We start from the raw sequence: 27,591 nt of genomic DNA, 5'->3' as shown, positions 1-27,591 counted from the left end.
GGAATCCATATTAGAATATGCATTTGGTTTAAATTACAATTTAAAAAAAAAATCAAATGTACTCTAATAATTGACCATAACCTTAGGAATTAGCACAGAACTAAAGGTTTGAAAAGCAAGAGGTTTAATTGTCCATTTAGCCCACCACCTTAACATTAACTTTGCAGAAGTAGCTTACTAATTGACAGACAGTATAGTGTAGTGCCTCAGAAAATGAGATGCTCTTCCTCACTACATTGTTTCTGAAATTTATTCTCATCAAGGATGCTTGAGTTCATTACTATCTCTCAAAGAAATTAAAGGAAATAGGCAACAATTCCATAAATTATTATTTGTTCATAAAAAAGCATTCTTAGAATGGAGCATTACATGGTTTTTCCACCTTAGATAATCAGCCTACATAACTTGGCTTTAGTTTACACTTGACTTTGAAATGTGGTTAAAAAGTTGTTCAAATGAGCACATTATCCTTGATTTTGTCCTGACAGCAGCTAAGTCCTTTGAAATGTGTACTGCTATTTAACCGAAAGTCATATTTTCTTAATTGTACCATGTCCGCTATACCTATTTATGTTTCTTTGGTCCACAGGATATATTTATATGTCCTGAATTACTGTAATTACTCAGCCACTACCCAGCTTATCTCTTTGCATGCACACTCTGCACCTGGATAGTTTATTTGCATATTAGGGACATCTTTCCCTCCCTTGCTGCTGTAAATTGGGACAAATAGAACTTATTATCACAGGAGAGAAGAATCATCCTTTCATTTTCCCATTAAATCCTGCTCTGTTAAACACTTCAGCAGACCCCTTGTCTCTACAGAAATGGTATTTTTTTCACAATAATTTGAAAAAAATTCTGTGGTTGGCACCATGATTTGCTTGTGGCCTTTGTCCAACTAAACGAGAGAGAAAGAGAGGGAGGAGGAGAAATATTTTTAACCCCAATTCATACATATAGATATCCATTGCAAATATTTTTCTTAACATGAGGATGAGATCTTAAAAAGATTTATTTTGCTAGATGGAATTCTGATTTGGGGGAGAGAAATGTATTTTAAATGTATTGCTTTGAATAGGTTCACCTTTGTCTTCAAAGTAATTTGTAAACATTTCAATTTACCTATGTTCCTGTAGTTGAGAAAGTTGTGGAGATACAATTTAATTAAGCAAAAATTTATGACATTTTTTATTATCTTAAGTAAATGTTGACTCCTTTTCTTTTGAGCTGAAATTTACTTTAAAAATGTCTTTTTTTCTTTATTACAGATGAATGAGGTAAACGCAGTAAGGAGCTGGTTGTTCTTTTCCCTTTTTATCATTTTCTTTACATTCTTAACTAAATAAATCATGTTCAGACTTGAAAAATTCTGTCCTGATCATACTTTCTCCATAAAATTGTATGTCATTATCACAGGCCACTTTAACCTTTCCTTCAGTTGGTATTCTATAACACATCAGGCCTCTAGTGGCTTAACACTTCTTACAGTTCTTTTATATACTTGACTATAAAGGAATCGGTATGAAACAATAACTAAGGACTTTGGAAGCAGAAGACTTTGATTTTGAAGTCTGAATTTGAACTGTTTTTGACATTCACTACCTATAATGGCCTTAGTCACAATTACATTATGTCTCTGCATTTGAACTTCCTCATTCAACGATAATAACATTCAACACGAAACAAATTTCTTGAGTACCAAATAACACTGGGGATACAAAGATGATAAGACACAGACTTCACCTTCAGAGAGAAAATAATATGGCATACTGTCTTTAGACCTAGGCAAGATAAGCTTGAACCTAGGCAAGATTGCTGGCTTTTCTCCAGCAATACCCACCCCCATGGCTGGGAGCCTGCTGGGCCAACGAGATGTGTCCTGCCAGCATCTCTCCTTCTAAAGCTTTCTTTGGGTACCTATGATTTCAGAACGTTTTGCCCGATAGACTGGAGGCCACATGCAGGGCATGCATAATACTCTGCTTTTGTCAGTTTTCTTAAGAACAAATGTACTATTTTTTTTTTTCAAATGTACTATTAATGTGTACCCACAAGCAGGGGAAATGGCCAAGAGACTACTATTTATAAAGGACATGGATAGAGTTGGATTTGCAGGTTGGCTGTTGAATTACATATATGAACTCTTGTCCTATATTAATCTCTAATCCCCAGTTGAACTCTTGCAAGTACTAAATAAGGGTCTGATTAGAAAGAATATCTAACTCTAGCCTGAAGTGGTCAGGGAAGTCAGTTGCTTTTGGGTGGAAAGAATGCTTAATCTTAATTTTGATGGATAAATATAAAGCACATAGTCAAAGTGTAGTCACTAGGTCAGTCTAAAAAGATACTGTGTTAATATAATGCTCCCCAAGAGTCAGGTTGACAGGGGGAGCAGTTCAACAAAGCCATATTGTAAGTTTTACAAAGAAGTTGGCATTTCTATTTGCTGGACCAAAGTTTTTAAAAAATACTAGGAAACATTATCTGCTATGGTGTTTATTTCCTTTTGTTTGGCTTTACAGCTTTCCTTTTTGCCCTTCAAAGAGGAGAAAGAAGAAATCCAGCAGTGTTGCAAGCATATATTGGTGAATTTTAATCATTGCATAATTCTTTCTGGCAGGATTATCTAAAGCTTACTATCCCTTCAAGTAACACTTTTAAAGGTCTATCAAATCATGAGGCCAAAGGGCTATACAAATACTTTATTAATTCAATTTTTCAATATGCTTGAAATGTGATCTCCCAATTTCTGTGCAAGCAGATTAAAGTCATAGATCTGTGTTTATCACACCACCTTGGAATTAAACAAGAGAGCAAGAACTCCCCTTTCAATATGAGGACAAGAAATGGGAAAGTTAAGTATGTCAGAGTCCAAATAGAGATTTCAAAGAGCAAATTTTCAATCTGTGAATCTATGCAATAGTGTGGGAAGAAGAAATGGAACCTGGCTAAATGTTCTCCAACTTAAGAGGTCACGTTAAAGATGAATACTTTAGCCAGGCTCCCTGACCACACACTGAAACCCACTGAATTCCACAATCTGAAACAGAGGTCACATAGATAAAGATGTGAAAGAGAAAGCACATTTTTAGTATTACAGGTTTAGTGTAAACAATATTTGAGTATGTGTAAAATGCAAGTTTTTAGTTCTATTCTCCTTTTATCTGACTTTCTCAGATAATCGTCCATTTTCATCTCTAGACACATGAATATTTCAGTTATTTTGAATTGAATATTGTTTAAAATATTAGACTAACTCTACTCTTAGCACTTTGCTTGAAATTTAGCACAAAGTTAGCATTCAAAATCAAGGAAACAATCAAAACAAATGTTCCCCCTCAATCCTTCACAACAGAGAGTAGAAAGGATAAAACCTGCAGTCTTTGGCTTGGTTTTTACCTTGCTGATGAGGAATTTTCTTTCAAATTCCAATTAGAACTCTGAACTTTAAATCTTCCTGAGATGAGTTTCAGAACTTTGTTGTTTCCTTCAGCATATTCGTTTTCATCTTATCATTTTCAGTTTCATTTATTTAAACGCTTACTTTAAAGTTACCACATACTTATTCCTGAGTCTACAATATACTCAGTTTGGCACAAACATAAAAAGCAGAAGCAAGGAAATGTTCACCACAAAAATTAGGACAATATTTAACTTTAGGGAGGAGGGAATTGTGATTGGGAAGAGGCATATGGCAGCCCTCCTGGATACTGGCAATACTTTTTTTGCTTTAGTTGTGTGACTATTACATGTTTGCTTTATAATGACTACATAAAGTGTACATTTGTTTTATGCATTTTCATTAATATATACTTCATTTCATTATAAAAAGGATAAAACAATCTATTTTGTCTACTAAATTATGGAGTGTTTGCTATAAGATTATATTGACTGTATACTACAGATTGTATACAGATATGTTAAACTACATCTTAAATTCAAGTAAATTTTGAAGATGATTTATTTTCTCTCTCCATGGAGTTCCTGAGGATGTTTGTTTACTCTGTCAAGTCTAACAGCAAATGAGCTAAAGTTTAAAATAAGAGCTGCTATACAACATCTGAGGGATCTTTCAGAAATCATTTAGTCTCAGAATACAAATGGACCATATCTAAGTACCAGTTGAAAATATATTCTGATTATGAAAATGGAACACTGTATTTTTTTTAAAAATATGGAATGCTTCAGGAATTTGCGTGTCATCCTTGCGCAGGGGCCATGCTAATCTCTGTATCGTTCCAAAACACTGTATATTAACAGAGCAAAAGCTATCATTAAAATATAAACTTTTTATAAGAATAAAATATAACTATAAATATTTCATTATAATATATAAAATATATTTCATTATATATATTATACATTATATAATATTGTATTATATATTAGTATATATTGATTATAATGTCTATATTGTATGTATTATATAATTATATTCATTATATTTCATTATAATTAATCTCATCTCTATAATTAATCTGATTTTATTTTGGTACATATTTAGATGTTCATATTACCAATTTGACCGATACCATACTTAAAAAAAATTGTTTTAAATGCTTACTCAGCTGTCTTGGAGCATTAATTTTGTAGTGCAAGGTCAATAAATAGTTAACTTATTGTTTGATCAAATTCAAAGAAATTTATTTTGTCTCAGAATAAATTGGTATATTCAAAGGAATAAAATGATTCTCTGTGCAACATCTTCCAGGACAGTGTCAACATCAATTTCTCTAAGTGTATTTGTGGCAGAAAATATGCATGCATTTGTTCAGCAGCCAAAGTAGTAGACTATAGTATTAGTTAGAAATATCCGTTCAAAGAAAGTCTAAACACCTTTACTGTTAGGGGGAAGTCTTCCAACCATATGTGTTAAATGGAAATACATATCTACTCTCCTCCTCTAGTAACTTAACCTATAGGCATGTGCTTGAGGCTTGGGCAATGGACACTTTACCTGATAGCTGACTGCTGAGAAAGTAACACAAAGATGCAGAGGCAGTTGGAGGTTAATAGTTAATAGTTTTATTGGTTGACCTGAGAGTTTAGAGGCAGGAGGAGAAGTGCCCAGTGCAGCAAGAAGTGTCCAGTGACAAAAGTGGTGATGACAGCAATAACGTCTTAATCAGAGAGATCTTGCTGTTTGAGAAATGTTGTACTCTAGACCTCACTTAGTTCCTGGACATTTTGCAAGAATTCATCACATTCTTTAGACAATTCTGTTTATGCTTAAGTTACATAGATTGGCTTTCTTTTTGGTTTCGACCAAAGACTAACTTGTAAAGGGAGAAAGCATTCTTTAGCATTGTATTTTACTGTGTTGTGATATATTGTATCACATACATTGTATGTGATCATATAATACTGATAGATTTTTTACAGCTATAAGTACTACTTCATTTGTCTTACACAATGATAACAGTCAATTTTGTTTGCATTGTTACCCCTTTTTGAGAGCTTATGGTTTTTTAAATGTGTTCATCTTTCAAGAAAGACTTGCATTTACAAGGTAAATGGCATGTGATTCTTTTGACCTTGCATAATTTTAGTAATCAAAATTGAGGAAAGCTCTTGAGCCAAGAAGACATGAGAAAGCCCTTACAAGAGTCTCTTTTAGACACCTGCAAGTGGAGAAAACTGAAAAGTGCAGTTTTCACTGGCCTTTCATCCACAAGGATGCAAGATATACCCTTTGCCTCCTCTGCAGCATATAAAATAATAATCATGCTTTTTGCAGAATAGAGCTAAAGCAGAACAAATTAGAGTAGAATTGGATAACCAAATAATAATAATAATAACCAAATAATTACCAAGCAACCTGAAAATAATGTAATGGAGTAATTGAAAATGTTTTTTATAGAAACGTGATTTGCCAGATACTTTTTTGAGGTAGCACTTGCATTTTCAACAGTTTCCTCTCCTAATATCCATGATTATCTGCATAGAAATTAAATTGAAAAACTTATTTACTGTATTCATTTTCTCAGAGAATTATTAAAAGAATACCACAAACCTGAGTGAAGACCCTCTATGAATCCACACTAATTCTGAGATTGGACTATCCATGTTCCTGATGGTATTCATGGCTAGTTTCATGTATACTGCAAGATCCTTAACTAAGAGCATAATTACAGATGGAAACAAACAGAGAGGAATAAAATACTTCTTCTTCTGAACAAAATGAATCTAAAAATTCTATATTATTTTAGGTGTTTTATAGAATTATTAATAGTAGATTGTGCAAACTCCAAGAGCTTTTATACATTCAGTGGGGAAGGTGAACTTTGGCTAATAAATGTATCTTGAACTTTGTCAGTGGGAAATTTAGTGCTGTAATAATGCTATTATCTAGATGAGAAATTTTAAAGTTTATTTTAAAATTGCTGCAAAGTAATAGGTCTAATAAACAAGAGGTAGTTTTGAGCCATTCACATGAAAGAGAATCAGATAACATCTTCAGCCACTCTAATTAATGTTAGTTGATGTTATAGACATTTAAGCACACCTATTAAAACACAGAGGGAAAATCAAAGATGAGAAAAGCAAGTAATAATATTTCAGATATTTTATTCTCAGTTTATTTCTAACACAATATGATTTTCTTAAATGAAATTGAATATGATCTCTCCCGCATACTTATGATTGAAATTAATTCTTACAGTTAAAAAATGGACTTGTTTCTGACATTGGTAACCACACATATAATTTCAGTAAGAATGCAATCAGGATGTTGCAGTTGCCTTAACTTATTAAAATTGCCATTATGCAATTATCTTACTAATTGTGATTCATATATATATTCCATAATTCCATTATTCCATATATGTATACCACAGTATTCAGGTGATCAACTTATTATGCAACATTTTATTTCTGTCATTCATGATTTTGCATTGCTTATTTCTCTGGTTAAAAAAGTTGTTTTTTGTTTTTTGTATGACAAAAAGTGGATCCAGACTTTCCAACAGTTCTATAAAAAATCTGGTATGTTTTAAATGTACACACTATAGAATTTTAAATTGCTAATAGTACTGATTTTTGCTTCATAAATTCTTATTCACCTGCAGTGAATTTAAATATGTAACTTGCAGTTCCTTGGATACATGCAATATTTTACTTTCTAAGAAAATATGTAGAACTTTAAATTTTATATATGAATTGCCACAAAAGATGGCATATGGTCATGTGGAAGATTTTAAATTGTTCTCTTATGCATTAAACATTGTTATAATCAGTTTTACAATATAAAAATATTAAATTTACAAAAGAGTATGTCCAATAACTGTCCCAGTCTTCCAATAAGGAGATTCAATGTAATCACTCAAGTTGTTAGGATTCATGCCCTGTCTTTGACTTATGCTATAGTAGTGAGACTTGTGACTTTTCAAAAAGAAAAAAGAAGTTATGAGATGGTATTTTTGTGCTTTTTCTTTATCACAACAATTTCCATTAATTACATGCTAATCAATAATGCATAAAAAACTATATCAGTTACAGAGTATAGCAAATTTAAAATACTATATGACATAAACAATTTATATATATTTCCTGGTATTTCTTGGGAAATATTTTTTTCTTTTCACATTTGTTGACACTCCTCTATATTCAGGTTTTTAAAATTTTTGGATATTTATAAAATATTATTTAGTATTTATTTATTATTTATTAATATACTTTGAAATATATACTAACTAAAGTTAATAGATGTACTCAGTTTTCAACTAATATTTTTTCTATTCCAAGATTCTACCCAGAATGCTATATTACATGTAGTAGTCATGTCCACCTAGACTCCTCCTCCACTTGGCTGTGACAGTTTTACAGACTTTCCTTGCTTTTGATGACCTTGATGGTTTTTAAGTCATACTGGTCATCTATTTTGTAAAATGTCTCTCAGAGGAACTTTATTGACAATTTTTTTCATAATTAGACTTTGTTTGGGTGTTTGGGGGAGGAGAATCTCAGAGGAAAAGTGTCATTTTCATCATATCATGAGGCTATATACTATCAGCATGACTTATCACTAATGATATTAACATTGATGACTTCAGTAAGGTAGGCTTTGTCAGGTTTCTCACTTTAAACTTACTCCTTTTCATTCTTTTGAATACTGCATTATTTGGTAGGAAGTCACTGTGCATGTTTCCTTTTAGATACATAGATAGAGATAGATACAAATCTATCAATATCTCTATATTCCTAGATTTGTCAATATCTATACACATCCATCTATTGTCTATCTATCTATCCATCTATTAATCATCTATCAATCTACCTCTATATAAATCTACTTATCTATATCTATCTATTTATCTTTCTATCATCTTATTATATATGTCAATTTGCAACTATATTAAGCTAAACATGGGATCATACTTATGTCTCCAAATCTATACCATTATCACATGGGTCATTCTAGGTTTTCCCCCTTGTTTATCTGTAATTTCCTACTTCAACAGTGAGAGTCCTGGATCCCTCCATTTACCTTCCATTTACTTAATATTTAATGCCAGTATATATCTATACTGTCATCAGAATTGTTATCCTGTACCACCATGGGAATTTTATCAATTAGAGTACATTGCTATGTAGAGCTCCTTTTGACATTACTTTTCCAGACTAAACTTATGTCCAAAGTTACTTAGGTTGGTGACTTTTTCACTAACCTCCTCCAGTCAGTTTCTTTAATATATTAGTGATACAGTCAGATTCTTTTGTCAGAGTGCATTCCTTACTGGGACCTCTTAAAAAATAAACAAATAAATAAATTTAATACATTAAGATTCACTCTTTGTACTGTAGATCTATAGTTTCAACACATACATAGTATCATATATCCACAACTACAGTATCATAAAGAAAATCTCATCACCTTATAAAATACTCTATGGGTTGACCTATTCAACCTCTTCCCAAATCCCTGGGAACCACATATCTTTTAATGAATGAAGGTTCTTATTGCTCCACATCCATACCAACAAAGGGTATTGTAAGTTTTTTTTTTTTTAGCTATTTAAGTAGGTACGTAGTGCCATTTGAATTTGAATTTTCTTGATGATAAATGATGTAGAACATCATTTTACATGTGTATTTGCCATCTATAGCCTTTTGGCACAATTTCGGTAAATTTTAAAGAACAAAAATTAAAGAAAAATCACACCTAAATTTAGTTAGCTACAATGCCATAAATGAACTGTGAAGTGTCATAAACAAAGGATCTTAATAGGTGTTAACTGTATTAAAAATGACAACATGTAAATTAGTAGCTTCAACTACATGAAATAACTAAAAATAGTAGACAATAAATTTGTGCCACACTTTGTTGAATCTATTTAGAATACTTTAATGTGAGTAAATCTCACAGCTTTGTAAAACATACTTTATAATACCATAACTACAGTTATTTTTAAGGTCAAATTATCATTAAGTTACTTTCCTAAGAGATGTCACGACTAATACGATAAAGGACTTATTTCAGTTTGAGCATAGCCTTTGCCTGGCTTACTGATCTCTTTTTAACAAGAACTGTTAAAAACTACTTGGCCTATATTAAGTTAAATACATATTTATAGAAGGCCGGCGGCAAGGAGAAAGATATTAAAAAAAGTCAAACTCACATAAAACATTTGAAGAAAGATCTCTTTATGGTTTTAAGTTGCTCATTCATTCGTATTTTATTCAACAAAACTATTTTAAGTTTCTCTTTGGTTTCAGACATGTTTAAAATTCATTTTTTTGTGACTAGGTTACCCAGTTCAGATGTTATTATATTTTTATTTCTTAAATAATAGTGTCATTCAATTTATTATGTATTTAAATATGCATACTTAACAATACAATGAATGATTACTGTGTATCTGGTCCTGTCCTAGGTGTGGAAATTGTCAGTAAAGAGGCCAAAATTCTGACCCTTGGAGGTTACATTTTAGTGGAAGAGTCAGAAAATAAATATGATTAATGCATAAAATATATATTATGCTACATTTTAATATATGCTAGAGTGTGGGGTTTTTATGTGAGATTTTTGCCATGTAAATATTTAAATTTTTACATGGTGTTATTGGAAATGTTAATCCAAAAGGTGAATTTTCAGTAAAGACCTAAAGGTAATGAGTGCCGTTCCTGCAAATATTTGGCGACAGAGTAAGTGCAAATGCCCTGAGACAGCAGTGTTTCTGGTCTGAGTGCTGAGGCCAGTGTAATTGAAGTGGTTCTTCATGAGAGGAGATCAGTAGATAATGTCAAAGGGACAAGAACCCTATTTTTTCCAAAGTGAGGTGAGAAGACATTAGAGATTTTTAGTAGATACATGTCATGCTCAGATATATGTTTATACAATAATCATGCAGACTGCTTTGCTGAGAACAAACTGAAGGATGTAAGGGAAGACTCTGAGAGAGGAGATTATATGTTACTACTTTAATGACAGGGAAAAAATTGAAATGGCCCGTGATTGTGGGGTGTGGCTAAGGAGAAGTACCCAAATGCTAGATATCTGCTAACAGTCAATTTGATAGAATTTTCAAAAAGACATATTGTGGGATCTGAGAAACAGAGATTTAATAAAATCACCACGGATTTTGACCTGAATAATTAAAAGAATAGATATGCCTTTAATGGAGATGAGGAAAACTGCAGAAGGAGGCTTGGGAGAAGATCACCTTTGACCATATTAAATTTAAGATGCCTCTGTGTTACACTATTGGAGATGTTAAATCAGACATATACATCTGCAGTTCAGGGGAATTGGGCTTGAAATATAATTTTTGAATGGTCCACATATTTAATGTATGAATATATAAAGCAATAAATATAAAATAATGTTTCAGCTTCTGGAGAGAATAAGAGCTCATTGCAATACCAGGAACTCTTACCTTTCATCCCATAATGTACAGGCGTTTAGACTTCCACAGTATTTTTAACAGATCCTGTATGTTTCTCTCACCAGTATACATTCAATGCTTTGGTGATAGATGTTTTCTGAGCCAAAGTTACTAGTGAATGAGTGATTCACATGTGAAAAATCCACTCCAGCAGTGCTACCAATTTAAGTCTTTGATTCCTTCCTCAATATTATTGCAAGGGGTTTTAGCGACTATATTTCATTGAGTCTAAGCCACCATTATATCTAGATTTTAATTAACCAACTGAGGTTAAGTTTATCCATATCAATAACTACAATATTGCATACATTTTTAAGGAAAAATGCAATCTTTGGGGTGTTAAGTTGGTGAGAGGAGAGGCAATAATGTGGGCATTGAAACAGGAAAGAAAGGAGATAATAATGGCTGCAGAGCAAGAAAGCAAAAAGAGCAACAAAAATGCCCTCTCTTAAAAACTGTGGCTACTCCATATGTGATCTGTAGCTTTCAAAGAATATATGATAATTTTATGTAAATGCAACACAAATCCATACAGATATCCTGTAACTGTCATATGTTCTTTGGTTCCCAGAAGGGCAGGCATCCAAATATGGAAACTTATGACCATGATGAGAATACGATGTGTAGAATTTTTACAATTCCTTGACCTTCTTAAAGTTGATTGTTTTCACAATTCTCAAAATAATCATAAAGTCACTTTAATAATCATAAAGTGGTAGATGGGATGAGTTATCTAGTTTCTTAACTTGTCTATGGAACACTGTATGTTTTTTTCCTAGCTATTAAAGACTTGTTAACAGTGCGGGTATGTAGAAGATAAACATGATGAAAGCACAATATGATGTTCCTACTTACATTCCACAAGTTCTGAAGCTGGAATGAGAAATGTCCACAACCACTGGATATCAGGAATTTGGTGGAATTAAGAAAATAACTTCCTCTTTTTTACCCATTCTCCTTCCCTTCATCCTTACTTTATGAAAAATATTAAGGTGGGGGTGGGAGTGCTACAATATATAAGGTATCCTTGATTCAAAGATTAAAAATATATGATTTCTTGTGACCAATACTTAGTAACAGAAACCAGATTTACTTATCCACTTGAATTTTTAAAAAGGACAAATTGTTTGAATAAATAGCTCTCATGCCATTGGATATTAGGCAACGAAGGATATTGAACCATGAGAGAAAGGAAACAGACAAGGTATGCCTAATGATTGTCCCAGTTTATTGCCTAGAGAAAGTTTATAGGCCAAGGTACAGAAAGGTGGAACCCAGGATGTCTCTGGAAGTCTACCAGAGGTGAGAAGACCAAGTTGGAAGACCAGGGAAGCCAATGCAGTGAGAGTTTACAAAGAAAAGTACAGGAAGGAAAAAGCTGCAAAGAAAAAAAACTCCAGAAATCGCTAAAGGCTCCATCAAGAGTATTCAGTTGAGTATATAAATCAACATACGTGTGTGAGGAAATTACCTAAATCTAGGAAAGAATGACCTGAAAAGTTTATAAGGAACAAAGCCTGAGATTTACACAGGACCAGGAACAAGCTTGCTCCCAACAGCCAGAGACATTCTCTCAGTTCTTTCACATTTGCGAATTTCTGTCTCTTAATGACAAGTTAACTGAACATAATATACTTGGACCTCCCTTCGGTTTATGCAGTGTTTCAGTGTCTTTTTTCATTGAATGTAGCTGTGGAGAGTTAGAGGGAATGCCATTATCTATTCTGTGACTAACAGGCATTTCCTACATGACATATTCTAACTTTGTTTATCAATTACTTTCTATAACTTCCCCAGGGTGTATATTTAATTTGAAAGTCCTATTTCAGTTCTTATATGCTATGTGATATATTCTTGAATTGTTTTTCATTTTAGATGGTGTCCATCTATTATATAAAAATAATTGTATTTCCTATGTCATTTATCATACTGGATACTGTTAGTCTCTCCCCCATATCACTTTCATTTGTCCAATTTCTTAGTCTTTTTCTAATCTTTCCTTCATCTTAACTGTAATAATATACATATCCCCCTCCATGCCTTTGATTAGATTTTATCAGTGACTTCTGTGTTTCTTGTGGTTTCTAATTGCACTGAAATCTCTATTTTCATCTCATCAGATCTTTGAGGTCTTGAGTTCATGTTAGCATGCATTTCTAATTTTATCATAAGAGGCACTTCAGGGAATTCTTCTGTCACTTGACCCTTCAAAAATATATTCTTAGTCCTTCTTTTGCAAATTAATATACTTTTTTTTCTATAATAAGTGTCTATAGTTGCCATATTGTTTATTTCCAGCCTATTCATATTTAATCCAGAAATTTTAATAGAATATGCCCAGATATACTATTTACTTCAATACAGCATTGATGCACTAACATTTCCAATGTATAACTATTATATTTACCCACCTTCAGAGCTTCACATTTTAGGGAATAGTGTTGCTTTTTAATTTTTCTGTTTCTTAGGGGTGGGAATGAGATTGGGAAGAACTCGTTGGGAATTACCTACCAGTGTTATTTACAAATATGGCTCTATTTTCTCTTTTAAAAAATCTTATTAAATCTCCTATAACAGAGTGATCAGTAGGCAAATCTATCTTATTTCCTTGACCTTTCACAACTCAACACAGTGCTCTATAGGGTAAAGGAGTCACTTTATAACATTATAAAGTATAAAGGTCTTCTGCTTTTGTTGACATTAGATATAGCTTTACTTTATGTAACAAAAGAAAAAGTCTCAACACTTAAATTTAGATACAAATACATATTATCTTCTAACATATTTGGCAATATGGAGGATAAAATATTTGAAGCCAAATAATATAGTACAGATTGGAAACACCTGACTCAAGGAAAATCTTAGTAAAAGCAAACAACTACGTATGATGGCTTGAACATGAAAATGTAAAGGAATGAATGGTATATTTTTCATTATAAGAAACCCACGAAATATAATTAAGCACTTTAGACCTGAGTGTCAATGCATTTGTATGTTCCCTTTGGGTTTTAATAGGGAGCTGATGCTGTAAACAATATGTACATATTTATAAATAGCAAACATTAACTTACTTGCTTTGCAGAAAGTATCACTATAATGTTAGGTATAATTTTTATTAATTTAGGCTCATTATCTTAACAATTTCTCAGAGAATAATATTCTCCATGAAATGCTATGAGCCTACATCCTATTAAAATCAAAACCTTAAAGATTTTAACATATTGGCTGAGTAACACCACTCCAGATATTTATGTTATTCTTTCCCGTTGATAATCATACCCTCAGAAATTCCATATATAACGGAACAGTGTCCGAGAGCTTAGCTAAGCTCCGTGTTATTGCTGCCTTGGCAACCATTTTGTTTGACGAAGCAGACTTCAGGGAACATAAACTGACATGTTTGTGCAAGCACAAGCCCTAGATGATAGCCTTCAGAGGCACAAGCAAATGTAAATTCCTGATGTGACTTTCCCAACAGCCCTTGTAATCAACAGTCTCCTTTCCCTCCCAGTGCCTTCCCCTGTGCTCTCCTTAGATAAGACCCCTGTGGCACTTACCGAAACCCCATTCTTTTGGTTTGAACTGACAATCAGGCCTTACTCAGGAACCCCAAAGCCACCCAAGGACCCCAGTAAAGGCATGTGCCTCATGTCCGGCCCCTTTCTCTGTCTGCACTTTGCCTTGACCTCCCCATGTGGCCCTTCAAGATATGGCGGCTACTTCCTCCAGAACCTGTGAATGATAAACTTCTCTATTTCAGCTTTACTTCTGGCCTGTTGTTGAACACTTGCTCACCATTCTGTACCCTATGCTCCACTTAACAACTGTTAATTTGACAGATTCATAACAAACATATAGTAGTCAAATAAAGAATATTCTTTTATTCTCCAAATTTACTAATAAATTTAGTTTATGCAAAATATGAACATGTACATTTCTGGTTACCAAGATAAATTTTGTCAAAATATGTATATCGCTAAAGGGCAGTGTCCCTTCTTTTTGAAGCTATTTGCAATCTGTTTGAGATCAGCATTCCTTAAAAAAGCATTCATTAAGATTAACATATACTGCATGCATATAAAACACACACATATACTGCATGTAAAACATTGCATTTTGGAAGACTGAAATAAAAACATGATTATTTACTAATTTGTACGAATTTTCAAACTATGAAGAATTGAAGTTAATAAGATACATAAATTAAAATAAAACAAAATAAATTTGGGGTATAAGTAGTTATGTTAGTAAGAGGGGAAATATAATGTCTGAGAAAAAGAATAATAATCAATTGTAAATGTCTCAATAGAGTTGGCAACACTTGAGTTGAACACAAAAAAATATGAACAGGATGTGGTTAAACAAGTAAGTAGTGAGAAAGAAAAAAAAAGTGGCTCCTCATATCTGGGAACTGATCTGACCATAACTGCTATGCCTTGGTGTTGTTAGAAAGTACTTGGCACTCACAGCTAGGATTTGGTGTTCTCTTGTTGAGTGTGGACAATCTCACAGAACCATGTCAACAAATTCACAATGTACAACGTGATGAAGGGAGAGCAAAGCTAAGGCCTCAGATGAAAACAAAGTCACTGTTCAAACACCCAAAGATACCAAACATTCCCTTCTCCTTATCCATTCCACCTCTTTCCTGACAGCATGCACCCAGAACAAATCCTGCTTTATGAACCAGTCCCAAAGTCACCTAACACAAGCCCAAATTCTATAAGTGTTTCTAATAACATATTCATTAGATTCCCCATAATTCCCTGTGGTGCATGTTCTCTCTTGCAGTGAGCTACACACCCAACTTTGAATACAGGTATTTTTCCAGTGTTCTTTTGTCCAGAAGAAGTTGGGAGCATATGGGTAATATTACTATAGGAGTTAGGATGCTTTTGGTTTCATGAAGAATATGGTATCACCAACTGCATCACTAAGGATTCTAAAAGCAAAGGATGAAACAGTCAAGGGTTAGATAAAGTTAAGGAAAGGATGATTTACTTGTGGATGGGAAGAGTAAAGAGAACAGACAAGGAATTGCAAGGCACTCAGGAATAGTAACATCAGAAAGCATTTACCACCTCTAGACTTGAAAGGGCTAAGGAAGCTACTTCTGGTCTCTAGTACCAAGGATATAGGACCTGCCTATCTGAAGCTGTAGTCTTCAGTAGAGAAACGTAGTCATTGCTAAAACATTGTTAGGTGATAAAGGAGAAGGGTAAAAATACCCTAAACTCTCTTCTCTCATACACTGTAATCACTAGCAGTACTTTTCTTTGGCCAAACACAAGGGAAGACAAAGGCAAGAAATTATTGGCAGTTCCTTATGTAAATCATTAATTATCTGGGGCACACAAGAGTTTGGACAAGCTAGAGATTGTAGAGATAGGGTCTGGAAGGGTAAACAGAGAATACCCAGCAGTCTACCTATGAGGCGTATACAAAAGATGTTGATCTTTTCACCTATGTATAACTTCATGATAAAGTTCAGTGGCGGACCTGTTTCCATGCGTCTGTGACCAGTGCAGTCACATAAGGCACCGCACTTAGAAGGAGACTAGGCTTGGTTTAGTGCTTTGCTGTCACCATCTTACAGTTCTTCATCATTTTTTTCTTAGAACTTGTGCTTTGAAGGTGAAGTTCTATGGGGCATGGAGCATGCAAGTGACTGGCGAAGCCACACTTGATATGTCTGTCTGCCATTCCTTGCCACCACATTCTGCTCTTCCTTGTCACCCATTGCCACAGACACGTGTGATGTACCCCAAAGTATGGAATTCCAGTGGATCCACAAATGTGTGGGAGTCGGCAAGACAAAGCAAGCATAACACAGGCATGTTATGTCTACAGTTAAGTACAACTATTGAGAGCCTCAAGAGGCTCCACTTTCTGTTCAAGCAAGAACTTTCTTCAAAAACAAAAAGAAAGCAATGGCACTCTAAGAAACATATATGCCTAAGGAAACCTATCATATCTTTTCTCACTCATGTCACTTCCATGACTAGCCAACTATGGTCACTGAAAATGGTGACATAGAAGGGAAGGGAAAGACAGAGTGAACCATAGATTTTTTTCTTTCAGTTCTTTCTTACTCATTAGTAAGATGAAGGGAGAGAGTGTGGGTAGAATGAGCACATACCAAGAAGTGAAATCAAAATGATTGAGTTAGTTTTGTGCAAAGTTTTCACTGTTTTGGTAAGAGCAAAATACAGATGTATGTACCAGCTATGAGACATGAACTGTGTCATTTTAGTGATTCCAAATACATGTTAAATGATGTTATATTTGCAATTAAAACTGGGATTGAAAAAAAAAAACTGGGATTGTATAAGAATAAATGGGAAAGGTCATGCTAAAAATTAAAAACATTTTCATTACATTAAATTACAAATAGAAAACACCAAGACAAATTAAGATAGAGACCACGGGAAAAAGGGAAAAGCTTTATATTTTGTTACTTTCAACAACACTTTTTCCTATTTTATGAGGAAGGGGTCTCAAATTTTTATTTTATTTTTTTAAATTATGCACTAGTCTTCCAAAATATTGTAGTAGCTACAAAAATATACAATATCTCGATCAGCTTTCCTTGTGAAACTTGTGACCTCCTTCTCTCCCATGTTTGTAATATGACCATGGAAGCTCCAAGACTAAGTTCTTATTCAGAATTGACAAAACATATGAAGAGAAAGCTACCTTCTTCACATATGACTTTCTCTTTTATCAAGAGGAAAACTCAATTTCAGAAGTTTCCCACCTGCTGCTCGCAGAAGGTGATTCAAGTTCTAGTGAAAAGGAGGACAATAGTTTGAGGGCCTGGCACTGTTAATTTCTAAAGAGAGAGACTCTGTGAGCAAGAAAATAGCAAGGACAAATTATTTTGAGAAACTGGCAACAGTGTGTCCCACACCAATACCTATTAACTTACACAGACTAAAATAGCAAGTTGGCTGGTGATGTCTGCACTTTCTTTCAGTTTACTTTCCTTCCTTGCCAATTAATAACCACTACCCTTAGATTTAATTATTTATATATTAAAAAAATCATTGTTAAATGGCTTCCATAGCAGTAAATAAATTAGAACTTTATCCATCATATTTATAAATACATACAAGACATAAAGAGCACAACTTTTCCTGAAAGTACAGGCTTTTTTAAGTCTATCTTTCAGTTTTTATTACTTTCTAAATATTTTATTCATTATCTGACTTTATAAAAATACATCTTTTTTGGTTCACAATGTCTCATATCAGTGAACAAAAGCAAATTAGCTCATTGTTTTCCTCTCTTATACCTTCATCAAATTAAATATATGGTTTACTCTAAATTGCAAAATAATTTTTTGCAATTATGGATGGCATTGTGGATGTGTGTATGATACATTTTGAGACTTCAAGTGCTAGATAATTTTATTACTTCATATTTGAAATAATGGTCAGATACTGCCATCTCCTGTTTACTAAATAAAGTTAAATACAAACACACACACACACACACACACGCACACACATACACACACCTTTGTGCATGCACACACAGGCTCAGAGGGAGAAAGTCAGAACTTAGGGACTTTGAGAACAACTCCAGGTTTTTTATTATGTGGACCTCTTTTGAGTTTTTGACTTTTCAGAAGCAGAAATGTGAAATTAATTCAAATCAGTAAGTTTTTCCAAAGAATCAGAGTTCACTTAAAACAATACAAAAGCATCGATTATGTGGCCATGATATTTAACACGAGTATTAAAGATGCAGACATTTTTCTTTCTGACAGAAAATTTAAAGATATGAATGTGTACCTCAAAAATATGTAGTCTGTTTACTTATGTGTCTTACACATTTATGGAAGCACTTAATAATTTCAATGACATTTAACATCCCTTGAATGTGTTCACCCTTGACTTTCTGTCACAATTGTTTGAAATTCTTTCTAGCCTTCCTCTAGTTGACCAGATTGCACTGCTTGTGTTTTGTAGAATGTTACACACCCTAGACTCAGCAGAGCTTTCTTGTTAAATGCCAATCCTTTTGTGCATCTTCTCTTCAGAACTCCATCATATTCCCCAGTCTCACAGCCATTAGCGTACTTACTCCTTCTCATTCCAAGTCTTTGATATCAACATATATAGTTAATTGAAAAAAAAATCAAGGTCATTGCTCTATTTTATTGGCTGCCCCAAATTTCTCCTCTGACTATTCTACATTTTCTATCACTTATGTTTATTGAAAAATAGGGAAAATATTCATTCCAGATGATAAAGGTAATAACCTTGAGATGACAAGAGTGTTCTAGACAGAATTTTTTTTTAATTAAAAAAAATTTTTTTTTGGCAGGGTTGCACGCGGCATGCAAGCTCTTAGTTCCCCGACAACACATGCCCCGTGCAGTGGAAGCACAGTGTCCTAACCCTTGGACCACCAGGGAAGTCCCTAGACAGAATTAGTTTTAAAACTGAGTTATTGGAAGAAAGTAGTAATTTTAAAAGCCAGAATTGACTAAAGAAAATGAAACAACTTTTTAAATTGAACTTAGTTGTTTTAGTTACAAGACTAAGAATTTCTAAGAATGTCATGGATACAGCATATCAGAACATGTTAGATGGCAAAAAACTATAACACAAGTCCATTTTTCCTAAAACCCAAACAGGAAAAAGCAGCTGAGGCCGGCAGGCTTTGGTTGTATCTGTACTACAGGGGAGAAGCAATTAGTCCCTGGAAGCCCTAAATATAGAAAAAGGTCTTATCACATTGTTATTAATCTCAAACACCATTTTATTAAAGTTGAGTGCATCCTCGTTAAACTGAAAATCTATGAGATAGGTAAATTCCCCATCTGAAGCACACTTCGTATGTCCTAGGAAATTCCTGCACAGCTGTGAGAAGCACCCATCCCCTGAACACACTGTGTGCTGTCCAGAAGATTTAAAAAGAATTGTCTCTAAAGAACCATTAGGGCTTGAGTTTAAAACACTGTAACATTGCTTCATATGCAATTATAGAACTAATAATTCATGAGCTTTTTCACGAATTCACAATACAAGAATAAAAATTGATTGATTAATTTTGATCATTTGCCATAGAAAGCTTCATATTTTCCATATTGTCACTTCTGCTAGTCTGTCAACTATTATAGATTAGGGCCTTTGAACATACTGCATGATTTGCTCATCAGTCTTCAGGACCATTCTTCAAACGATATACATCAATCCACTCCCTTGTTTCTTACCTTCTTGAAAATATATGTTCACCTACCACTGTGCTTTCATTTATTGGGTTGGCTAAAACATTCGTTTGGGTTTTCCTGTAACAGCTTATGGAAAAACCCGAATGAACATTTTGGCCAGCCCAATACACTGGCCAACCCAATACATTGTTTTCCTTTCAAATTACCATGAATCATGAAATACAATACTTTCTTTTATTGGTTTTAACCTACTTACTTACTCTTTTTGTTTATTTAAACTGAAGTTTCTTCTTACTGCCTAGCTCGTTGCTCAGTTTTGACAAAATTCCAGTGGGAAAGATTAACAAAGATTTCCTCCAATCAATGTTCCTAATTTTCCTTCCTGGTACATAATCAGTGTTTTATTTTTCTTGCTCTACTGTCTTTCTTTCTTTTTTTACTGATACATTTTGTTCCTCATGGTAATTCTATTTACTTATCAAATTTTATTTTGTTATTTTTACTTTTCTGCCAGTATCTCCCTTTTAATGAATATATACACTCTTCAATCTTTGACAAAAGTACCAATGTATGGTGCTGCAGAATCTACATATCATGACATTTATTTCTATACTTATAAGTACTGACCACCACACCAACACCAACAAAAAAACAACTAATCAACAAACACAACAGCATCAACATGACCAGAAGAAAATAAAGATGTATTCTGGTCCAAGTTATGATCCCAATGCAACTCACCACTATTATCTATTACTGGACCTTGTGTTTCTGTCAATCTGAATTAACTGGTATTTTTTATAATCCATATTTTAATGTCTTTTTTTCTCTATGCTTAGATGTCATTTCTTTTTTTTTTTCTTTTTTTGGTCGTGCTACGCAGCTTGTGGGATATTAGCTCCCCGACCACGGATTGAACCCGGACCCGCAGCAGTGAAAGTGTGGAGTCCTAACCACTGGACCACCAGGGAATTCCCAGATGTCATTTAAAATAAATATTTCTTCTTGAATCCCAAACCTAAGATTCTTGCTTTTTCTTGTTTTATCTTTGTTTCTTTTTATTTTATTCTCATTTATTTCCTGCATTTCTTCCTTTCCTCCATCCTTCTTTCACTTATTCATTAAATATTGAGTGACCATTTTTATTACCTATTCTAAGTGTATAAGATACAGCAATGATGAAAATGTAGAATGTTTCTGCCAGCACGAGTGTGGGGAAGACAGATAATTTAAAATATGCTAATAAATGTCATAATTTGATAAATTCTATGAGGGAAATAAATCTGGGTAAGATCTATAAACATTGGGAGCAAGGAGATTTTTGCTTTTTGTAAAGGGTGATTAAGGGGAAGATAAAAGAAAAACTAAAATGTAAACACAGGCTTAAAACAAGCGAGCACCCAAATGAGTTAGATATCTGAGCAAGAGAATTTTAGACAGAGGAAATCTTAGGATGAAGATTCATTGGGGTTAAGATGGCCTCTATTCTGTCTCCCACATTGGGGGTAGAAAAAAATGGTACTGTGAGCTACTATTATTAATATGAAATAAGTATAGTACCCAGGTGTGGCATGGATAAAAAGTAAAGATGCAACAGTTAGGATGGTTTAAACAATTTATTTCTCTCTCAGGTATGTGTCCGGGAAGCTTGTCCAACACTGGAAAAATAAGTTTCCAGGCTCATGGACCCAAGATTTTTTCTCTCCTGTTGCTCTACACTACCCTATGGATAGTCTCAAATGGCTCTTGCTCTCACCATTGAAGGTCACTGTAGCGACGTTCAATGAATGGTACATTTTGTCCATTTTAGGCCATAATTTGGGCTGTACCCATTGTTTCTATTCTAATCCACATGAGGTCAGAATCTACATCTATGGTAATACCTGCAGAGAAGGCTGAGAAAAGTAGGTTTAGGTAGGTGCCCAGGGGTCCATGGGAAACTTACAGAGATATGGAAAATGAGGATAACATATTCTGCGAGATAGTTACCAGTTCCTGTCACACTATAGACCCAGTATGATTGTCTAGTAAGAATAATTTTCTAACTAATTGTAATTATATTCTAAACATAGGACAGTGTATTTGTTTACCATTTTGATTTTATGTATTCATAATCAATGAATGTGAGCTGTAATAGTTATTGATGATGATGTTTTTTTAATTTTTGTATATAAAAATTTACTCAGGTTTTATTTATGCCTTAATAAAAAACTAAATGTATACGAAAGGTCTGTGTACTGTGGAAGGTATATTGTCTCTTTATAGAAAATATGATTCACCTGAAATTATTAAATACAACATTCAATACACATGATTGAATAAATCAAAGATGGATATTTGCATTTGGAACATATTGGGTACTGTATTTGTTGAAATTATATACGTTTTAAGAATCATTTTATCATTTGCTATTAATATGAAAACTTTATTCTTATTCCTATCATCATAAACAAGGAGCAAATTAGGTAATAATCATATTTTACTTTATAAAATACTAATTTGCACAGAAATTTCATAATTACACTTTCCAATGAGTAAGGTTAATATTTTAGCAGTTAAATCAAGTTCTGCAGCCAAGATCCTGTTGTCCAAAACTTAATGTTTTGTTCATCCACATATTTCAATGTCATAAAATGAGAGAAAAAAACTTCAATTATTCTATCTCTTTATTTTGCAAGATAAAAGAGAATTCAAATCCTGTGTATATCATACATGTTTCTGAAAACAGTGAAGGATAAATAAGATATGGTGTAAAATATTTGCAAAATAGTCCAAATTATTTATTCAAACACACTAGTGTGCCTTTAAAGAGAAAACCTTCTACATACTAATTAAAGTATCTAAGTTTATAATTTGAGTTACTCAGCTTATTTGTTTCCTGAGTTCTTAATTCCCAGTGAAATACTTCAGAGGTACGTCATATGATTCAATGACCTTTAAAATAAAATTGAAATATTTGATTTTACAACTTTACTTCTCTCTCCTTCACTGCATGTAGTCTATAAACCCCAGTAGAATTAATTGCCTAATTACAGGGAATAAAAAAGAATGCCCTTTGAAAGATTTACATGTGTATTTCCTGCCGTGGAGATTTTACCTGAGCAGCTGACCTACACAGTTTGTACCCATTAAAGAAAGAAAATAAGCATCTACTTGGGGACATAATTTTAACCTGATAATAAGTGTAACACAAATGCACAATAATTCTAAGTCATTTTGTATTCTAATAATTAAGTCTGGAGCTGTTGTAGTAGTTAATCCTTATCCATAACCATTTATCTTCTCAGAAATAAATCCCACCTTTATAGTTTTAATTGTTTTTTCTTGGTACAATTTAAATATGTAGCAGAAAATTAGGCAATAAGAAAAATATTAATAGTAGACGTATCTATAGTACTGTGGAGAAAATTTTCTAGCCACAAGATTTGATGAATTTTACGAACAAGGCTTACAAATAAAGTCCATGTAAATATACCTGGGAGACAATCCAAAAATGCGCAGAAGACCTAAATAGACATTTCTCCAAAGAAGATATACAGACTGCCAACAAACACATGAAAGGATGCTTAACATCATTAGTTATTAGAGAAATGCAAATCAAAACTAGAATGAGGTATCACCTCACACCAGTCAGAATGGCCATCATCAAAAAATCTACAAACAATAAATGCTGGAGAGGGTAAGGAGAAAAGGGAACCACCTTGCACTGTTGGTGGGAATGTAAATTGATACAGCCACTATGGAGAACAGTATGGAAGTTCCTTAAGAAACTAAAAACAGAACTACCATACGACCCATAAATCCCACTACTGGGCATATACCCTAAGAAAACCATAATTCAAAAAGATTCATGTACCACAATGTTCATTGCAGCACTATTTACAATAGCCAGGATATGGAATCAACCTAAGTGTCCATCGACAGATGAATGGATAAAGAAGATGTGGCACATATATACAATGGAATATTACTCAGCCATAAAAAGAAATGAAATTAAGTTATTTGTAGTGAGGTGGATGGACCTAGAGTCTGTCATACAGAGTGAAGTCAGAAAGAGAAAAACAAATACCGTATGCTAACACATGTATATGGAATCTAAAAAAAAAAAAAGTGGTCATGAAGAACCTAGGGGCAGGATGGGAAAAAAGACGCAGACCTACTAGAGAATGGACTTGAGGACATGGAGAGGGGGAAGGGTAAGCTGGGACAAAGTAAGAGTGGCATGGACATATATACACTACCAAATGTAAAACTGATAGCTACTGGGAAGCAGCCGCCTAGCACAGGGATATCAGCTCAGTGCTTTGTGTCCACCTACAGGGGTGGGATAGGGAGGGTGGGAGGGAGGGAGATGCAAGAGGGAAGAGATATGGGGATATATGTATATGTATAACTGATTCACTTTGTTATAAAGCAGAAGCTAACACACCATTGTAAAGCAATTATACTCCAATAAAGATGTTAAAATAATAATAATAATAATAATTACTTAAAAAAAAAACAACTAAAAATAGAACTACCATACAACCCAGCAATCCCACTACTGGGCATATACCCTGAGAAAACCATAATTCAAAAAGAGTCATGTACCACAATGTTCATTGCAGCACTATTTACAATAGTCAGGACATGGAAACAACCTAAGTGTCCATCGACGGATGGATAAAGAAGATGTGGCACATATATACAATGGAATATTAGTCAGCCATGAAAAGAAATGAAACTGAGTTATTTGTAGTGAGGTGGATGGACCTAGAGTCTGTCACACAGAGTGAAGTAAGTCAGAAAGAGAAAAACAAATACCGTATGCTAACACATATATATGGAATCCAAAAAAAAAAAAAGGTTCATTTGAAGAACCTAGCAGCAGGACAGGAATAAAGACACAGAGGTAGAGAATGGACTTGAGAACACAAGGAGGGGGAAGGGTAAGCTGGGACAAAGTGAGAGAGTGTCATGGACATATATACACTACCAAGTGTAAAATAGATAACTAGTGGGAAGCAGCTGCATAGCACAGGGAGATCAGCTCAGTGCTTTGTGTCCACCTAGAAGGGTGGGATAGGGAGGGTGTGAGGGAGACGCAAGAAGGAGGGGATATGGGGATATATGTATACATGTAGCTGATTCACTTTGTTATACAGCAGAAACTAACACAACATTGTAAAGCAATTATACTCTAATAAAGATGTTAAAAAAATATGTATATATATATATATATATATATATATATATACCTGGGAGAGATACATATGCCCTCTGATGAAGACATGTATTTTAATACAGGCTTCATATCTGCTTTATCTGTGGGTTAATCCTGTTGTCTTCTGGTGCCCATGGGTTCAGGATGTATGCTATATAGTTGTGTTAGTTGTACATAGGCACATCTACAAGCAGTATTAGAAAGCCAAAGATGTAAAAGCAAATAGATGAGATTATTTAAGCTGTCTTGTGATATAGGAAACTTCAAAAAAGGTGGCCACTTTTATCTGGAGTATTCATAGAAAACTTCACAGAAAAAACAAAATTTGAAGGTGATTTTAAAAAGAAAAAGAATATTCGTGAGTGCAAGTGAGGAATCAGTTAGGTTCAAAGTAGGCACTATGTCCAGTAAAGTTTCCTGACATGGCAATAAAAAAACCAAAAAACCTCTGTGTAAAATAAATCAGTATAAATAAAATAAGTTGGAACTATATTTTAAATGATTTGCTATTTTCTCAGATAAACATCACTTTCTTTGACCTTCTCCTTTCCCTATTCATGGAAGAAGCCTATTCTGTGTTCATTGTCACAAAGGAGGATTCATGAGAGGAAAGCAGAAATAAAAGGAAATCTCTTCCTACATCTTTGTGTTCCAAAAACAGTTGTTGGTATTCAAGTAAATAAAGAAAATCAATCAAAATCCTTGTTGTCAGTGGATTTAATTAAGTTAGAAGTTCTCCCTCATCCATTAAGAAAAAAATAAAAGATTTTCTGTCCTCAGGTGGGAGGAAATGAGGAAAGCAAGGCATAAAATTCTAAATACCATTAAGTGTAAAATGGAAGAAACTTATGTTTTTGTCTTGACCTTGACTTCAGGATAGCAGCAATATCCAGATGAGTTTTGTGCACTTGAGAAATGAGGTAGATCCTAGAGTGTGTACAGGAAGAAGGCAGTAGGAAAAGACCACACAGTGAGTCTAGGCAGGTTGGACTTTTAAACCAGACTCGGAGATCCTCATGTCCTACCATGGCTCTCAATCAATGATTTGGTGACATCAAAATGTGGGACATAGGATGACAATCAGACAGAATGGATGATGTTCATGGAAACCAGGGTGATTTTAGCAGCAATCGAAATGGGCTAAAACCTGAGAATCAAGCAAGAATGTAGAAACATCTGTATTGACAGCTATGAAGCACTACACCCACCCCCATTCCTGCAATCTTTCATTGGCAATGTATTATCTTCTTAGAATTAAACCCAAATCTGGAGAAGGTGCTAGATTTGGGAAATCTCAAACCAACTCAGATTGTTTCCACTCTCTGATGGAATATAAATTAAATGTTGAAATATTAAAATATAAATTATATTGAGTTACTGAAAACAGTGAGAGTGAAATGTATTCCTTATAAAACAAAACATTTATTTTGCATTTAACATATTAATGAATATTTATACATAGGATATTTAGGAGAGAGAGCTTTGGAAAGTAAGGGGGAAACCATACTGCAGAAGTCCCCAGATGTCAGACTACCGAGATTAGTCTTTAGTTCTTAGAGAGGATTTTGAGTTTTCAATATTGCATTGAAAGCAATGTTTAAAGAAAGTTAATATGGTGGGATACATTGGCAGTAATTGGTGGTAGAAATGGTAGAAATCTGGCAGGTAGAAATGAGAAGGGGAAGTAGACTTTGAGAGATAAAGTTTATAGATTGACACAATCTTGAGATGTGAAGCGTCTAACGTAAGGTGATAGCAATATGTAATACAAGGGAATAACTACATACTAAGTAATTTTTAAAAATGAAATTTAGGATTTGGTGATTGATTAGCTCCAAGGGCCATGGGGAGGAATGGAATTAAGTGTGCTTAAAGTTTTCAGCTATGGGGATTGAAGAATGATAAAGCCACTGAATTACCGAGTCAAATTAGAATTTTGTCGTAAGGAAAAGATGCCATTGTAAGTCACGCCACTGTATGCCATTTGTAAGACAATCCCAGTAACAGTAGAAAATGTGACAGTGATACAAAGGGGATAGCTGATAGCTTAGACTAGAGATGGATTAGGAAATATGTGCATTTCAAATGGCTCAAAATGCTTTAAAAAAGAAAATGTGTCAGAAGACTATAACAGGCAGAGGATTGAGACTGGGTGGGGAAAAAAAAAGAAATAAATTAGAAAAGAAGCACAAAAGAGAGGCTCCATGGTTCAGAAAAGGTGCTCACCATTCTAAAGGGAAGCTTTTCAAACCAGGGTAGAAATTCAGGCATAAGGAATCTATATATCAGAGATTATTAGCATTAGTACTATGTAAGTGGTG

At 33.8% G+C, this 27,591-nt stretch overlaps 1 pseudogene; it reads right to left on the bottom strand.

The window, feature by feature from the left end:
* Window positions 1-4,171: 4,171 nt before the first annotated feature.
* On the bottom strand, window positions 4,172-4,270 carry LOC133094229 (U6 spliceosomal RNA; annotated as a pseudogene).
* Between the last annotated feature and the right edge of the window lie 23,321 nt (window positions 4,271-27,591).

The sequence above is a fragment of the Eubalaena glacialis genome, chromosome 6, assembly GCF_028564815.1.
Source record: "Eubalaena glacialis isolate mEubGla1 chromosome 6, mEubGla1.1.hap2.+ XY, whole genome shotgun sequence".
NCBI classification, from domain to species: domain Eukaryota; kingdom Metazoa; phylum Chordata; class Mammalia; order Artiodactyla; family Balaenidae; genus Eubalaena; species Eubalaena glacialis.
This window is presented reverse-complemented; position numbering and strand designations above follow the sequence as displayed.